The 16,090-nt window shown below is 43.4% G+C and overlaps 1 long non-coding RNA gene across 1 annotated transcript; it reads left to right on the plus strand.

Moving 5' to 3' along the window:
* The first annotated feature begins 1,217 nt into the window (after window positions 1-1,217).
* Window positions 1,218-10,656, plus strand: LOC308409559. Its single transcript, XR_013974023.1, has 2 exons — window positions 1,218-8,928; window positions 9,921-10,656. It is a non-coding gene; the product is annotated as an uncharacterized lncRNA (long non-coding RNA).
* The last annotated feature ends 5,434 nt before the right edge of the window (window positions 10,657-16,090 follow it).

Consider the following 16,090-nt stretch of genomic DNA (forward strand, 5'->3'; position numbering starts at 1 on the left):
TGTGCGTGTTTCCGTACCACAATATGTGTAACGGGAGCGTAGCATGGGTGAAGCATGGCCTTTGGTGAGTCACATGGCCTCCCGTGTGAGTAACAAACCAACTATGTGATCCCTTCAGTTCGAGACTCCCATTCAGCCCACTCTTACCCCATACACACGAGCAGGGAGGAGGAGGATGGAAGCTGAGGGTGGGGCAGGGTGGTGATGGTTCATAGGTGTGGTTGGCAGAAGTTGGGGTAAAATAGCAGGATGTAGGTGAGAAAGCAAGCTCCAAGGAGGGAGGTAGAAACCAAGGGGGGTTGACTGAGGTCGAGGGCAGCTTCAGGTCAAAAGTTTCAGATCAGGGGGACAAAAGGTGCCAAAGACTCCTGTAAATTAATATATCACAGTCTCCCCAGGAACTGTCATCATCCATTCCTGCCCCGTTTTCTTTTTCTTTCTTTTTTTAACCTGTGAACTTGGGTACTTTCTTCTTAGTAGCTGTGGTCAACATGTGGTTACTCGCTTGTTTATGAGTCCGTCCGGTTCTGTAAACTCTGGTACTTTCTCTTTGTGGTCTCAATCAGCAGCCCATTTGTTAGTTCCATCTTCAAATGTGGCGCATGAAGCAGTCGAGATACGATGCACATATATAGCATTTGTTTATGTGGGTGTATGTCCTTATGGGTGGAGAATGTAGGCTGGAAGTCACAAAGACTGTAGCTGTTGTTTTTGTTTGTGTTGCCTTATTTCATATTCATTTCAGAGTGGCTACGGCTCGGGAGGTAGTGCGGGAGGTTCGATCACCTGAATGGCCTCCAGTGTGAAAGTTAGACAGAGAGCACTTTGGCATTGTAAAAAGCGCTTGTATGAATGACTGACTGATACATGTAGTATAGTGCTCGAGTAACAAAGCACTATATGAGAAGCAGTCCTTCTTTTCCTTTTTTTTTTTTAATAGAAGTCTCAACTCTCTAGCGGGGGAGTTTCCTGCTTTTGAAGACCCCACCACACACACACATACACAGAGAGAGAGCGAGGGAGAGAGACAGAGAGGCTACCCTTAAGTTTTTTTCCTCCTCCCTCTCCCCCTCCTTCTTCCCTCCTCTCTTTTTTTCTGAATGGATGTCCTCTCCCTAACCTCAATTGAGAGCTGTAACAGGACACTGCTTTAGGCTCAGCCCCCTCTATGTATAAGAGAGGGAGAAGCAGCAGTCCTGTGAGTGTGTGTGAGCGAGTATGTCCGACAGTGTCAGTCAAGGGGTTGAGGGAGAGAAGGGGAGGGTGAAGGGTAAGAGAAAAGGAAGGAGGTGAGAGAGACAGAGAGAGAGAGAGAGAGAGAGAGATAGACTGCTGTGAAACATGTGATAGTGCAACTTTGGCGGGGCTTAGAGGGAGTTTAACGGCTGTAGTGTCTCCAGAGCTCTGGGAAAGCACCTTTAGCCCAGAGGGAGCCTCACAAGCTGTCTGTGTGTGTGTGTGTGTGTGTGTGTCTTTTTGTGCGTACGTGAAAGTGTGTGCTTCTGTGTGTGAGTGAGAGAGCCGGTTTTTCAGTGCTGCTGCTGTCACTTTAAGCCTGTTACTGATTACACTCAGAAGAATGCAACGGGAGGAGGCTAAAAAGACAGGGAAACAGATGAGGAGACATGTAAGGATGAAATCTCTCAGAAGCTGAGCTATGGCGAGCTTTATGTCACTTGCCCTCACGGTCCTGGGCAGTGACGTGGGTGAGACACCGTTACCCAACATCGTCTCTCCCTCCCTCTCTCTCTCTTTCACTCTCTGTTGGACCAAGCAAAGTCAAAGTGAAAGGGAACCCGGAATCCCTCTTTGAAGCAGAGACAGAGCGAGAGGACGCCCAGAAACACTGGGAAAAACTTAAAGAAAAGACACCAGAGAGGAAGAAATTCGAGTGGAGGTTGAGGGAAGGGGTGTGCATATGTGGGGGGGTTCCCTCATTCCAAACTCAGCGCTGGGAGGAAACACTACTCTCACCCAGACGGGTAAGTGAAAAAAGAAAGAAAAAAGAAAAGAAAGGGAAAAGATTCCCAGAAAGTAGGGGAGCTGCTGCTGCTGCTGCTGTTGATGGATATCATATGTTACAAGTTAAGGTTGAGAAACTGCTCCCAGATCCTTAATAGGTGGAGAGGAAGAGCAGTCTGTAGGCTGTCGGCAAACTCTCACACAGCCTGAAGTAGTGAAGTTGTGCTCTGATTTTTCTTTCTGTTCAATTTTGTTTTGTTTTGAAGCTGGTGATTGGTCACCTTCAGCTTGTCTCGGATTGCTCTGAGTTTGAATGGTCACTAGCGTGAGCGTCCCCAGCGCTGCGATCGCGTTACAGAGGAGCTGATTCACTGTCACACAGCCGATTTGTTTGACTCTGCTCTGAGGCTGACTTACAGTCGCACAGCCAGGATTAGATGGGAGGCAAAATGTATGGTGTGTGCTATCATCAGTGCTGCGGTAATATACCAGACATAGTCTGTTGAAGGCAACGCTGATATGAAGTCTTGTGATTAAAATAGGTCTTTGTGGTCAATGGGCCATTTTTAAATACAGAAGCACCACTTCCTCTCTGTTTCAGTCACGCTGTGTGTTTGTGCCCCCCCCTCTTCAACTGACACAGATAGCACAGTCCTTTTGCTCTGCAGCAGAAGGCATGAATGAACTGAGCGTCTGGGGTGGGGTGGAGGTGGAAGCGGTGGCGTTGGTGGTGGAGCGGGAGGTGGGGTGTGGATAAAATATCATACAGCATGGACAGCGAGCATGTGGCTTCTTTATGAATGGACATGGCAGGCAGCTGACATGATTGGCTGCAAAGGAGTGACGTCTGATGACTGCAGAGCCGGCACTCTGGAGTCATTCTCCCCTTCGCTGTCGCCGCTGTCCCTCCTGGTTACCACCTCTTAAAGCGCTGCCGCCGCATGTGTGTATATGTGTTGGTCTGTGCAAGACACAGAGAGAGTGTTTTAAGGAGTCGTGTGAATCAGTGCTAGTGGTTGTGGGTGACATGTGTTTGCCTAAGCGGGCTTAGTCACAATCTGAACAGAGGGGTGTGTGTCTTGAAGCAGTGGGCTTTTTTTCTTCTTTTCTTCATCTTCTTTTTTTTTTAAAGAGTTGTGGCTCTCTGCCCAGCTGTTGTTCTTCAAATTGTCTCCCACTCTCTCTGACTAACATAATGCTCCTTCCAGCTATCATTACTCTTACTTGTCATGTAATAAGAGGGAAAGTTTCCAGCATTAACACGTAATAATGCTCCCTCATGACTCACTTTCGGGGACGAAGGTTTATTTTGTGACCGTCTACACTTTTAGATTTCCGCTTAAAGAATTTCAACAAAGAAGGAAGTCATGCTATCAATCTGTCGATCTCATCAAGATGATGAGATAATGTAAGAGGCCGTTCTCAGGAAACAAACAGGAAAATAATTTATCAGGGTGACCTCTGTGTGTGTGTGTGGACCATAACCACGTTACCATGCCGGTGCCTGCCAAAAGCCAACCCTACAGACGGACATGCACACCCTTTGTTTTACTGCGACACAATAATGGCCACTCCTTGAGCTTACTGCAGTTCCTACACTCCTCCTGTCCCCACTTTAGTTTATGGTTTATCAGGAGGTGTGATAGGGAGACGGCGAGAAAGAGAGTGAGGAGTGGTGATAAGGAATTGTCACGTTGGTGCGCGAGGATCTGTCGGCACTTATCGGGGCAGCGTTTCCGGCGCGAGTGCACGATAGAAAAGAGATTGGCGGCGAGATGCATCGCAGGTATCTTGATGAGGAAGATTAAATTCCCAAGCCCAGATTAGCATGGAATCTGCCCTTTTGTCTTATCACCCTGCCTACACAGTGAACCCTGCTCTGTGCTACTTGACAATAAGCAGCTAACCATCTCAGGCCAACCACCTTTCTGCAGCTTCTATAGGCAAACGTAAATGACTTGGTTTTTGGATAATAAGAAGAGGAGAGCACTTTTTTTTGTCACGTATACAAATCCAGGGCATGTTGTAGCAGTTTCTTACGTTTTATGATTATTATTATGATTATTTAGATGTTGATTAAGATAATTTTCCAGATGTCAAAGCAACATTGAGATTTGGTTACAAAAAAGGCGAGAAATCTACATCTGCATCATACATTTATTTGCTGACTGTATTACTGGCATGAGTAGAGATTTTAGGGGCTATTGGATTACAACCATTTAACAACCAAATAAAAGTGGCTTGAAAAAACAGCAAGGTGAGTCATCTACAAACCTTTCATTTTTTAGTCAAACTGAACCTAATTTTAACCTTGGCAGTGATGCAGCACTGTAAAGCTCAGTCAATCTAACTAAACTGAACTATTCAACAGAATGGTTAAACTTTCAATTTTTAAATAGATTTAAATCTTTTTAAAAGGCCATGACTGGCTGAGCAGATTTAACCCATAAAAAATGAATATATTGACATGTGTTACTTTTTTTGACATAATGTAGAGATGCAGAGCTAATACCAATTAGTTTATTTTTATATTACTTTTATTTGGTTATTAACTAGTGGAAATAAAATATATACAAATAAAGGTTTATGGTCAAAGATAAACATGCAGGAATTTTTTTAATACGAAATATTTATTCTTTGTGAGTTTTAAATGGAAGAATTCTTTTTTTAATGTACTGAAAAGGACCTCAAGCAAGCAGGTTAGGTTAATTAGAAAGGTGTCATCCTGACAAACTGCTGTGGAATGGTCACATATCCACACGGTAGTGATAAAAGCAGCTTTTCTGTTTATTCCACCACACTCAATTTGACAACAAAAGGATATAACGGCTACACTTAATATCAGGAACAATGTGCTCGTGACGTGGAGTGGAGGGGGCAAACGTGGACCGCATAATGACAGGTGGCAGATGGCTGGAGGAACTTAGGACTTAAGTCACCTGTGGCAGGCTTTACTTTGAACTGCATTCATAGCGGCTGGCGTCGGGAAGTGAGGCGTTGTGACATACCGTAGTTATTCCAACGCTGACAGGAGTTATGTAACTGAAACTGGGTTAAGCGGCGCAAGAACAATCTTAACTATGACTTGACTCATTTCTCCTTTTTCTTTTCCCTACTTTCCTTTTCGCATGACTTGTCTTTGTTTATACATCAACAGCTCACTTACACAAGTCTGTCATTCACAGGCAGATTGTAGTGTTAAGAGCTTAGCTAGATAACTTAGATGTCGCAGGGCTCAAAGCACTGTGTGTGCATGCACAACAGAAAAAGCCCGTTAGAGATTCTGTGTGTTTGCATACGTCTTGTGTGCATTTCTTTTGTGTGTGTGTGTGTGTGTGTGTGTGTGTGTGTGTGTGTGTGTGTGTGTGTGTGTGTGTGTGTGTGTGTGTGTGTGTGTGTGTTCAAGAACGTTCCAACGTGTACTAACCACACACACCTGGCCTGGTTCCTCCTTTGCACATATATGGGCAAAGCTTCCCCTACCTGGGCCTCACTGAATTCCAATAAGTTGCAATGTGAGTGTGCGTGCGTGCATGTGCGAGAAAGAGGCTGTAGAGACGGATGCACGTCATGGAAAACCAGGATCAATGGGCAAGGCCCGCAGAGCTGCGTTTTTAAGGTGTTCCTTTTGTTTTCCAAAGGTAATCAGTTAGCACAATGACTCAGCTTGGCTGATTATTCAAAGTGGCTTCAGTAGGACGACGTCAAGAAGGAACTGTGGTCATGTTGCTATTAGACAAGCTGCATACAACACTCAAGAGAGCAGAATGAAATCCCTGTGTACTCTTGATTAAAAGAAGACACACAGTGGGCTCAACAGTTTTCCCAACAACAACATCCAGACTTTCTGATTATTTGCTAAAAATCAAACTTTCCACAACTGACTTATCTACTTTCAGTCTCTTTGGGCTATTTGTCAAGACGTGCGTTAGTATTCAGGGTGGAGGTAGTGAAGGTATCAGTAGCCGGGTTGTGCCTCTTGCAGACAGAGCTTACATTATTACATTATAGCCTCTGCTTTGCCTTATGTTGGCACTAATGAAGCAGATTTATGGCTATGTGTGCCAGGGTTCAGCGCTGGTCCTGTTTAAACCCTGTGACCCGACAAAGCAAAGTACCCTCACACTGATTTTGGACAATGGGACACCTTTCATCCATTCCATTCCTTCTCTATACTTTTTTCCTTTTCCCTTCCTTTCCTTTCGGCTCCCTTCTTTCTGTGCTCCCTGCACATTTGCCAAACCTTCATAAAGCAGCTCGAGGAGGTAGTTAGCTTTCCTTGGTCATCTCGCCAGGTCTTTCCCATCAGTCCAGCCCCCTCGAAGAGCTTGCAGACATCCCTCTCTGTAGGCCGGGGGGCTGAGCCTGGGTTTGGGGTACAAGCTGTATATTTGAGGCTGGGGCTCCCTCTGGAGAGGTTCTTTGGCTGTTCAGTCTAAAGGTCTGGATTCAGTGTGTAACTCGACCGACAGCCACCTAGCAGCACTCAAAGGAACCATTTGGGATAGCTTTACAAGTAAAGGCCTGTTTTATCTTTACAATTTATAATAAGGATAGAAAGTGAGAGGGAGGGAAAGGAAAGGGTGGCGGGGAAAGTGACTTTAGCAGCGTGGATACAGGATAGCAATATTCTGGAACAGGGAATGACTTTGGATGGCGAACAGAGGTAACAGCAAAGACAGAGCTTCCATAACCTCTGCCGCCACCGAATATGAGCTACTGGCTTCCTCTCTTTGGTTGGAAGCTCTCACTCCCCCATCATAACCAATTATACTGTCAGGCTGGGGTATATTGAAATCTGGGGAGCTGAGAACTAATATCTGATTGGCAGCAGGCCTCATGGAACGGCTGCTTAATTGGTGGCAAGCAGTTGGTGAGCACTGCATTTCAGGCTCGTCTCATCTTGTAGTCTAAGCATCTCTTTGTGTGAGTGAAAGCAAAGTGATTGGTGCAATGTTCACTTTGTTAACCCAGCGAAATTGCCGAGGCTGTATGGGAACAAGCTAAGTATGAACTTCTTCACACTCACCAGGTTGTCAGCAGTCTGTTTGGGGTAGAGTTACACTAAAGTTCGAATGATGGATTTTCACCTATTTTGGCATACGCAGATGGAATAATAACAGATGGAGTAGAGGGCTGAAATCCATGTAGGAGACTTGGAAAAACAAAAACTTAACAAAAACTAGTTTCTGAAATCGTGTGCATTTGCTGTGCAACTAAAAGCAACCTAGAACCCTTAATGCTCAATGGTTTGCGGGTGACCTGGTGGACGTTAAAAGATTAAGTGGACTGTTTTTGTTTGTTTTTTGCTTTTTTTTTTTATTTTAATCTAAACTCTTGAATTTTAGTCTGTCAGTGTCCACCAATTCTCTTCTAGCACTGACAGCTTCAGTGAGAAAAAGTAAAATATGTGCTTGCGCTTCTAAAGTCCAATTTTCTCTACCATCAATTTTTCTATCCAAATCTTAGTATTCAAAAATAAACTGATACAGTTCCAGGCTGTTTTTTTTTCTGGATTTGTTTTTTTGTTTTTGTTGGAAGAGCAACTGTAGATAATAAGCCCAGCGCTGGAACAGTAGGGGACTTTAAAGATGGAGTGCTGGACGTATTGCACACGCACACACGTGCAGAAAGAGCAAGAGAGAGAGAGCGAGGGAGGGAATGCATCCACACCCAGCTCACACATCCTACACACCCACCCACACACACATGCCCACACATACTTGAGCAACAGCACGAGCACATGCACACTACCAGTGAACCAGTGTCGCTCACTGTAGAACTGCAACTCTCGTGCTTGCACAAAATACACACACATACTTGTACAGTGGTCACCCCCTACTTTGAGGCTAAAGCAGGGTAATGATTCAGTTCCTCTTTGTGTGTGTGTGTGTGTGTGTGTGTGTGTGTGTGTGTGTGTGTGTGTGTGTGTGTGTGTGTGTGTGTGTGTGTACTACATGGTGTATATGTGAACACATTTGCCACTTTGTGAATGTGTTTCGAGCGTGTGTGTGTCTGTGTGTGAATGTGGATGTGGTAAAGGCCCAGTCATCTTCAAGGCAGCTAAGACGAAAGCCACATCAACTGCCATATACCACACTCTAGGAATAGAATAGGCCAGCGCAGGCAGGAATGGAATGGCACGCCTGGCCTCGCCCCTCCTCGAACCACCTCACCCATCCCCAGGCCTCCTAGCGCTCACCCCCTCTTCCTCTAGTCCAAATCGCCCTTGTCGCTTGGGTTGCTTGCATTTCCCCACTTCATCTTGCAGTTTTGTAGCGCTCCGCATCACTGCTCATTTCACTCCTCTCTAGAGGAAGAACTACAGACGCATGCTCGCTTTCCTGGATTTCCTGGCTAGTATTAAGCATCAGATTGTCCACCTGCTTTTATTTCAGTCCAGCTCCTCAAACGCCGTAGCATCTGAGTATGCACAAGACGTGTGTTTAAAAACCGAGAGCTGGTGTCGCTTTGATGAAAACCCCGATTAATCTGGCTTATCTGAGATGGTGTTTCACTTCCTCTGTTGTCTCTGTGTGCCTTCACCCTCTGTCCTCCTAAGCATGTCCATATCGCATCAACTCAATGTGTTGCTTTCGACTGAAAAATTGAAAAAGCTGATTGGCTTATGTACATTTGACCTCTCTGCCTAGCGGCAGTGGCAGCATCACCAAAGTGTGGAAAAAAAGGGAAGCGATAACACATAGACCTTATCACTTTGCCTCTTAGCCCAGTGAACTCACTGAGCCTCACCAGTCTGGACCTGTTGACACTACACTAGCACAGCTTTAACACACACCGGTCCTTATTTTATGCTAAACGACATCTTTTGTTATATTTGTTGTTGTTTTTTACATCTTAAAATTAGCATCTGAAGTCTTAAGTATCACTTTCCTTTTTTTTCCAGGTTTGCTGATTTTGCATGGATTGTCCCAGATAAATGACCGCGAGCCATTCCCACAAGAGGTAAGAAATTCATTCTTTAAAAAAAAAATCTGCATCAAACACTGTCTTCGCCACTGTCCCCTCCTCTCTCAGCTTCTTTGCCACTATTGTCAAAAGAACAGAGCTCTAGGCCACTTCCCCTTCTCCCTACCTCAAATCCCTCAGTGCAGGGAGCCCAAACAGTATTAGCACTTTAAACCTTAGGCTCACAGGTAAGTTCAGTTGGGGAGCTGTCAGAGAAATTTCTCTTATACGGTAAGATGAGACAAACGATATGACATAGTTGGCATGGTGAAAAAAAATGAGGTGCTGAAACGAGGAAAAGTAAGATGGGGGAAATGTAAAGACGCATATGACAGAAAGAGCATTTACGGTGACAGAACGCTGGAATGCGAGGAAGGAGGAGGAAAGAGGGGCAGAGTAGAGAGAGGGGGAGAGAGAAGCCAGCACATTTCCCTTAATAAAAAGAAAGTGGAGTCAAGTGACCATCAGCTGGTCAGAGAATGTTTGATCAATATAGTCATGAGGCCTCAGGTATGCAGAGCGAAATGAAGGGAGAAAGATCGGCCCCGCTGTCTCCTTCCAGGTTACCCATCTCCTCCAATCACATGTATCTAGGTTGCAGTTTTATGAAGACTGAGTTAGCGCTCTCTTTATGCGTAGGGCTCAGCGTTGGGTCGGCACGGCGGTGGCTCTGTCTGTCATGCCTCAGGGCTAATGGGAAAGAATGACAGGAATCTGCAACTGATAATGCCATGCTTGGAGATGTTCGTCAGCAGATTATCTCCTATATCCTTCCCCTCCCTCGGGCTCCTCATTTTCTCCCGCTTGATCTCGTCTCTGCAGTTTGCCCCCTGTGCTCTTTCCTTTGCCTCTACATATTTGCATCTTGCACTCACACCTTCTCCTTCTTTCTTATTTTCCTTTTGTTGTTTTACATAATTGGTCTGTCCCTGAGATCTGTATGTGTTCATAATGGACCTATTTTCTGTTTCTCTTCACTCTTTCTTCAGATGGGGTCCAGAGTCTCCCCACCCAGACACGACTAAACCGGCCAGCCTTCGCAGTTCACGCCTCTCTAGCTGCTGTCAGTTGCTCAGTAGGCAGTGTAGATCCTGTGTAGCAATCAGCAGCTACATCTGGCTACTGGGTCTCTGACAGTTCTGCCTACTTCCCAGTCAAGCTTGCTCGTTCCTCTTCCTATTGGCTAAGTGACACATTCCAGTCCCCGCATTGGCTGCGATGTCAGGGGGGCTCCATCCTGTGACCCCACAGACAGGATGTTCTCTGTGTCACAACTCCACAAGGGCCCCTTGTCAAGGCTTTTTTGTGTTGGTTTTTTTTCTTCACTCCTTCCTCCTCTGTCATTCTTCTTTAAATTCTCACTCATTTCGCCTTCTCTCCTTGGCCTCTGCAAGATTCTCTTAATATGAAATGTCCTTGGTTGTAAATATTAAAGTTCTGTGAGAGAAATTTAAAGGAGCGTATTTTTCCAAAGGAAAAGCAGCAACGTGTATTTGAAAAGCCCTCGGAGAGACCTTTGCTTTCGTCCTGAACCTGGCATACAATGTAGATTTCTGTGTGGTTCAATTCTACAGCTACATTGTCTGCTGGGTTTCTGGCAAGCAATATAAGCAGCTCTTATATAATCCCACGGGCGCTCGAAAAGGTAAGCATTCATCTGTTCTGTCAATGTGGCTCAAATGCCTGACCCTGACAATTCAATAAAGAGAAAATATTTCACATTAATACTGCTGAGTGACTGTCGTTTGTCAAGCTGAAAATCACATTTGAAGAAAGAAAGAAATCTCCAAATCTACTAAATCTAAATTGATTCAGTGTTGCTTTTGTGTCCCAGGAGTTAACCCCAAGCAAGAGATGCCAGGAATATTCTAGTAACTCAGCACAAAGCTGGGCTGTTGTCTGTCAGGAGCTTGTCAGGCTGCTGTCAGACCGGCTCCTTATTACGGTAATGGGGCAGCACTGTCTCCCCTGCAGCCAACACACACACACACGCTACAAAAAAAGCACACACCCGCACACACACCTGGGATTATACCAAACCTTCACACAGTGCTTTCAGAAGACATCCCTACCTGTGAAAGTCTGCAAACCCCAAAAGCAACTTCTACATCCCAAAGTATGTTTTTACTTCACAAACGATTTTAATTTGAAAAAAACAAAACCAGAAGAAATGCAGTCAAACTGTAATTTGACAAATTCTGCTGGCAACTTCTTTCCACACACACTAACTAGACTGATACCTACATGAATAAAGCAGCAGGCAGCTGGCTTTGAAAACACATGTTACGGCACCGAGCCTTACAAGAAACCGAAAAAAAGGGATGGGAGGGGGGCACGATTCTACTTTTAATGTGTGTGTTCAGCAGGGATCGGCAGCAGCGTCTTTGTCCTGTTGCAGCCCTCCAGCAACGCTCCGGCAATACAGTTACAGCAATAAGTCTCCGCAGCTAAGAAAAGAAACCGAGGCAAAGCTCCCTCGCAACAGCGGGTCTTTTGAATAACAGTGTTATTTCTTTTATAATCAAATCAAAGACAAATATAGAGTGAAGGTTTTGTGCCTTACTTTTTCCACAGCTCCAAGGTTCAAGTAGAGCTGATATGAGTGAGGCTGAAATGATTCGCTTCATTAAGCAACCGAGGGAAAAAAGTTCAGTCATTTATCAATTTTGTTTGTTTTTTTGCTAATCGAATATGACTCTGGGCTTTGGTGAGGGATATTCTATACGAGCTGCACTGACAGTGACCATGAGCGCATGTGCCTTCTTCCTCTCCGTGTATGTCTGCGTGTTTTCTATCTTTATAAACTGAGTTTTCAGCTGTCATTCGAACAAATCAATAAATAATAAATTCTACAGACAAAATTATTTGTTGAGTGTAAAATTACCTACACTAGATCCTCCTATCGCTGCAAGTTTTAAAAAAAAAGGGGGTAGCTGAGTGATGCTGTTTCATTTATACCAAACTAACACATGAGCTGCAATACATAATACAGGATAAGAACCTCTCCAGCTGAGTCTGGCATATTTCACTAATCAAAACCCTGTCCCCGTGCAACAGGACACAAAGATTTATTTGCTGCTTGTAAATAACGCTCCCACCATTTATGATTTTACATGAAAGCAGCGCTCGCATCTTTTGGGGAAACAACAATGAGCAAATTCTGCGCTCAAAAGACTGTTTGAAAGGCATTCTACTGATCTGGCTGTACATGCTGTACAATAGATTTTTCAGTGTACACACAGGCGGGCATGTCAGCATTGTGTTAAAAGGGAAAACGTGAAGGAACTCTTTATGTAAAAGCCTTTCAGTGGTAATGGTATAAAGAAGTGAACCGGCGCCATTCATGTGTCAGCTTGAAAAGATTTGCATAAAGTCTGTGCAAGTAAACAAAGGAGTTGAGAAAATGGTGATTATATATTCGTGTGGAAAATTACATTTTTCAGACAGTGATTGTTATGAAATAGAAGCCGAGCTGACAGTTGATGAAACAAGCGTGCTAATGCAAAAGATATGACCTCATAAATGTGGCCTTATAGGACAAAAAAAACATAACACCTGGAACCCCTTCGGGTGTAATTATAATAGATTTGCATTTACATCCCCCACACTGAATCACTCGTCTCATTTCCATCATCAATACAGGTCTTGTCAGTCTCTCGCTACTCAAGCCCTCAAGTTTAACTTTACCAACTCTGTTTTTGTGACAGCGAGCTGAGCGACTCCATCGGGACCCACTATGAGAATCCCAACAATGCAAGTGGTTGCTAATGGCCTGTAATGGGAGGGGTGCGTGGGCGGTTTATTGTTGCTTTGATAAGCTGTCGATGACGTGCGTGGTGTGAGGACAGTCAGAATGCAAAACAACAGAATGCTGAGAAAAAATGACTGATGATGATGGCGATAAGGGGAGGGGGAAAAAATCTGTGGGAAAATGAAAGAGAGATGAGGCCATCTGTCGTCCTCCATCGCACATTTAAACACTTTCAAGGAGGACAGGGTAAAAGGTGAAGGTGCTGTTATCTGAAGGTGAGCTAAACGTACACTCCCTCTCTTGTTTGCGTCACTGCTGTAATAAGTCATCCGAGCCCTTCTCAATGACCTCTACAGCAGGGCTTTCCCCATCAGTAAGCCTCCAGAGGGAGATTTACATGACGTGGTTTACAGTGGTCACAAGATGTTTATGGTTTCGTAAGATACAGTTAACTGGCTTTTCTCTTGAACAACAGTCATTAAATTGATGCCGCTTTCATGTTCAGGCTTTTTAATAGTGATAACTATGACAGACCAGCGACCTGCCCAGAGTGAACCCCACCCCTCGCCCTGTGACACCTTTTGCAAGCCCCTTTCTTGCAAAACGAGGGATGGATAGACCCTACAGATAGTGTTCCATGATTTTTCTGTACCTTCCAAGACATAAAGAAATATTTTAATTCTTTACAAGTCCGCAGCAATGGTTCAATATGTTTAGATGCAAAATCATCTTTTTATTGTGGGTTCAATACCTGACAATATAAAACCTCTTGAGGTTACTCAAGTTGTTGTGATTTGCCGCCATATAAATAAAACTGAATTGAATTGAACTGATATGAGCTGAAGTGAAAAAACACCAAAGTAAGAGAGTATGTGTATGCTTAGTGTTTTGAAGGGTACGCCCCTAATAGAGTGCTGTAGGCCAACTCACAAGATAGCATTGCCCTGAGATCCCTCAACAAAAACCTGATGTGATATTTCAAAAATGCTTTTTTCATTAAGTCTGCAAAAAAATAAGTCTACAGCGTACATGTTAATCTTTAGAAACGGATGTATTTTTGAATTCTGAAGTTTAAATGCAACTGCCAAAGCTAAATTAATGTTGTGCCATAAACAAACAACACCATGGTCATAGTTTTTTAGCGTCACCACCACAAAACTTTAGACCATGGTTTTTAGCAAATGCCTTGTCTGAGACATGGAAAAACTTCAAAATTTAGAAGTGAAGTATTTATCGATGTTTTTATACGCTGTAGAAAAGAAAGCTAAAACTTGTGCTAATCACAGACCTTATTGCAGACATCTAATGAACACCCATTCAAAAAAAGAAACACTGAGACAAGTGAACTGGTGGTGCAAAATGCTACATCATTTCTGGGTTTTAGGACTCATTGCTGCAGCATTCTAGATAAAACAACAGTCAATAAGAAGAGTCTCGATTGGTTGGTTTGTACCAGGAAAGTGAGTCAGTTATGGACAGACGTTATCACTTTACAAATGTCCCTGCAGCCAATAGATAGTAATAACATATGTTATGAAGAACGGTCCAAGTTCATTTTAGGGTTTCAAAGGAGCTTCTTATTACAAAAACGTACTCCTTAATGGTTATTGTGTAACAGTTATGGGGTCTTCACTAACAAAAAGTTTATATCTAACGTGTGGTAACCCATCTTACCACCTGACCTTCACGTACTGTTGTTTTGTTGAATGGACACCATGTCACAGTGGCACACTTTGGTTCTTTGTTATGTACAATGAATGAAACACCTGTTGACATTGTGCATGTGAGTTTCACTTCAATTAAAAAAAAAAACAGTGCCCTAAAGAGAGGCGAAGTGAAAATAAAACTTCTGGATTCTGTTCCAGAAGTGAGAAAACTTCATTCAAAATGCCACTGACAGGTTTAACAATGCAAATGGAACAGAGCCTTTCTGAGCACTACGTCACGAAACTCACTGTATGTGTTTGAAAAATGATCTTATATTGTTTAGTAACCAAGCATCATTTTCTATAAGCCACAGACATTCACAGAGTCGATTTTGAGGTTTGACAAAGAAGAGTCTGTAGTTAATTCAGACTAACTGGGAAAACAGGGGTCTGAACACTCTTACCAGAGATTATCCGGTTATGAGTCTAAAGAATATAAATGAATTCAAGCTGAAATGAACTAAGTTCTTAAAGGAGGTCTTGTTTTTTTCTTTTTTCTACTCACAAAGATATTGTTTTATTTAAGATGACAAAGGTTTCATTACCTTAGAGAGAAAGCCTTTTAGTGGATGTGAATATGTACAGTACATGATTTATTTATTTTTCCAGAAAGACTGATGACAGAAATTCAGAAGCTCGTGGAATAGAGCTTACCCGGGAATTGGCAGCTAGTAGCTGGAAATGGGTTTCACATTCAAAAGTTTATCTTGTTATTTGTGATCAAGGTGAATGGCTATGATCCAGGAAACTGGAAAGATAAGAGGAAGCAGAAGAAGAACTAAAGCAAATTGTTCTATAAGTGGATTTTTGTCAGATAGAGGTGACAGTTTGAGATATAAACTCATAACCTCATGCACATCCCTGGAAAAGCGCTGTCCCTGCACTGAACTTTAGAGACGGAGGTAATTCTAGAAACACTTCTCGTATATTTAAGAGGTCAATTTCCTTCGAACATGCATTCCAGCAAAGTCATTTCCAGTGCCGCAGAGACTTATTCGGGCTCTCTTTATTTTATTGTAATGTAATTATAAGCAAGGTTAAAAGATTAAAAAACCTAAATTTCCTTTCCTGTTTTACTGTCTATAATAAATCAACACTCCACTTGAACTGTGTCACAGTGGCTGGCAGAGGCAGGACCCAAATGCAGGACGCGCAAAAACGAGGATTAAACTGAAAGCTGGTTTAATAAAGCTAAAATGAAATGCAAAATAACATGAATGACAAAACTAGGAAAGTCAAACCTTTGACACAGTGAGGAACAGACTGCAAGGGAGGAGGACTAAACCACGAGGGGGGGGAGGCAACAGGGAACAGAGGGAAACTGAGGAGATAAATACACACAAGGGGTAATGAGAGAACGGTCCACAGGTGGAAACACAGATGACACTAATCTAGGCAAATGAGTTAAAGGAAGCAAAAGTGAATATGTTACACACGAGGCAGGAAACTATCAAAGTAAAACAGGAAGTAAGATAACTGCGGAGACAAAGACTAAAACACACAGGCTTTGCACTAGGGAGAAACAGACATGGGGACAAGACAGACTGGGGAGACAAAGAAATGAAACAGAGAGAACAGAGAAACTAGGAATAAAGAACACAAACAAATGACTGAGACTCAATCACAAAACTCATGGTAACCTAGAAAATAGCATTCAGCAACCAGACATTATTGTCTCCTCCTTTCAAGTCCAGACAAAAAC

The sequence above is a fragment of the Rhamphochromis sp. 'chilingali' genome (genome assembly GCF_963969265.1).
Source record: "Rhamphochromis sp. 'chilingali' genome assembly, chromosome: 14".
In the NCBI taxonomy this organism is placed as follows: domain Eukaryota; kingdom Metazoa; phylum Chordata; class Actinopteri; order Cichliformes; family Cichlidae; genus Rhamphochromis; species Rhamphochromis sp. 'chilingali'.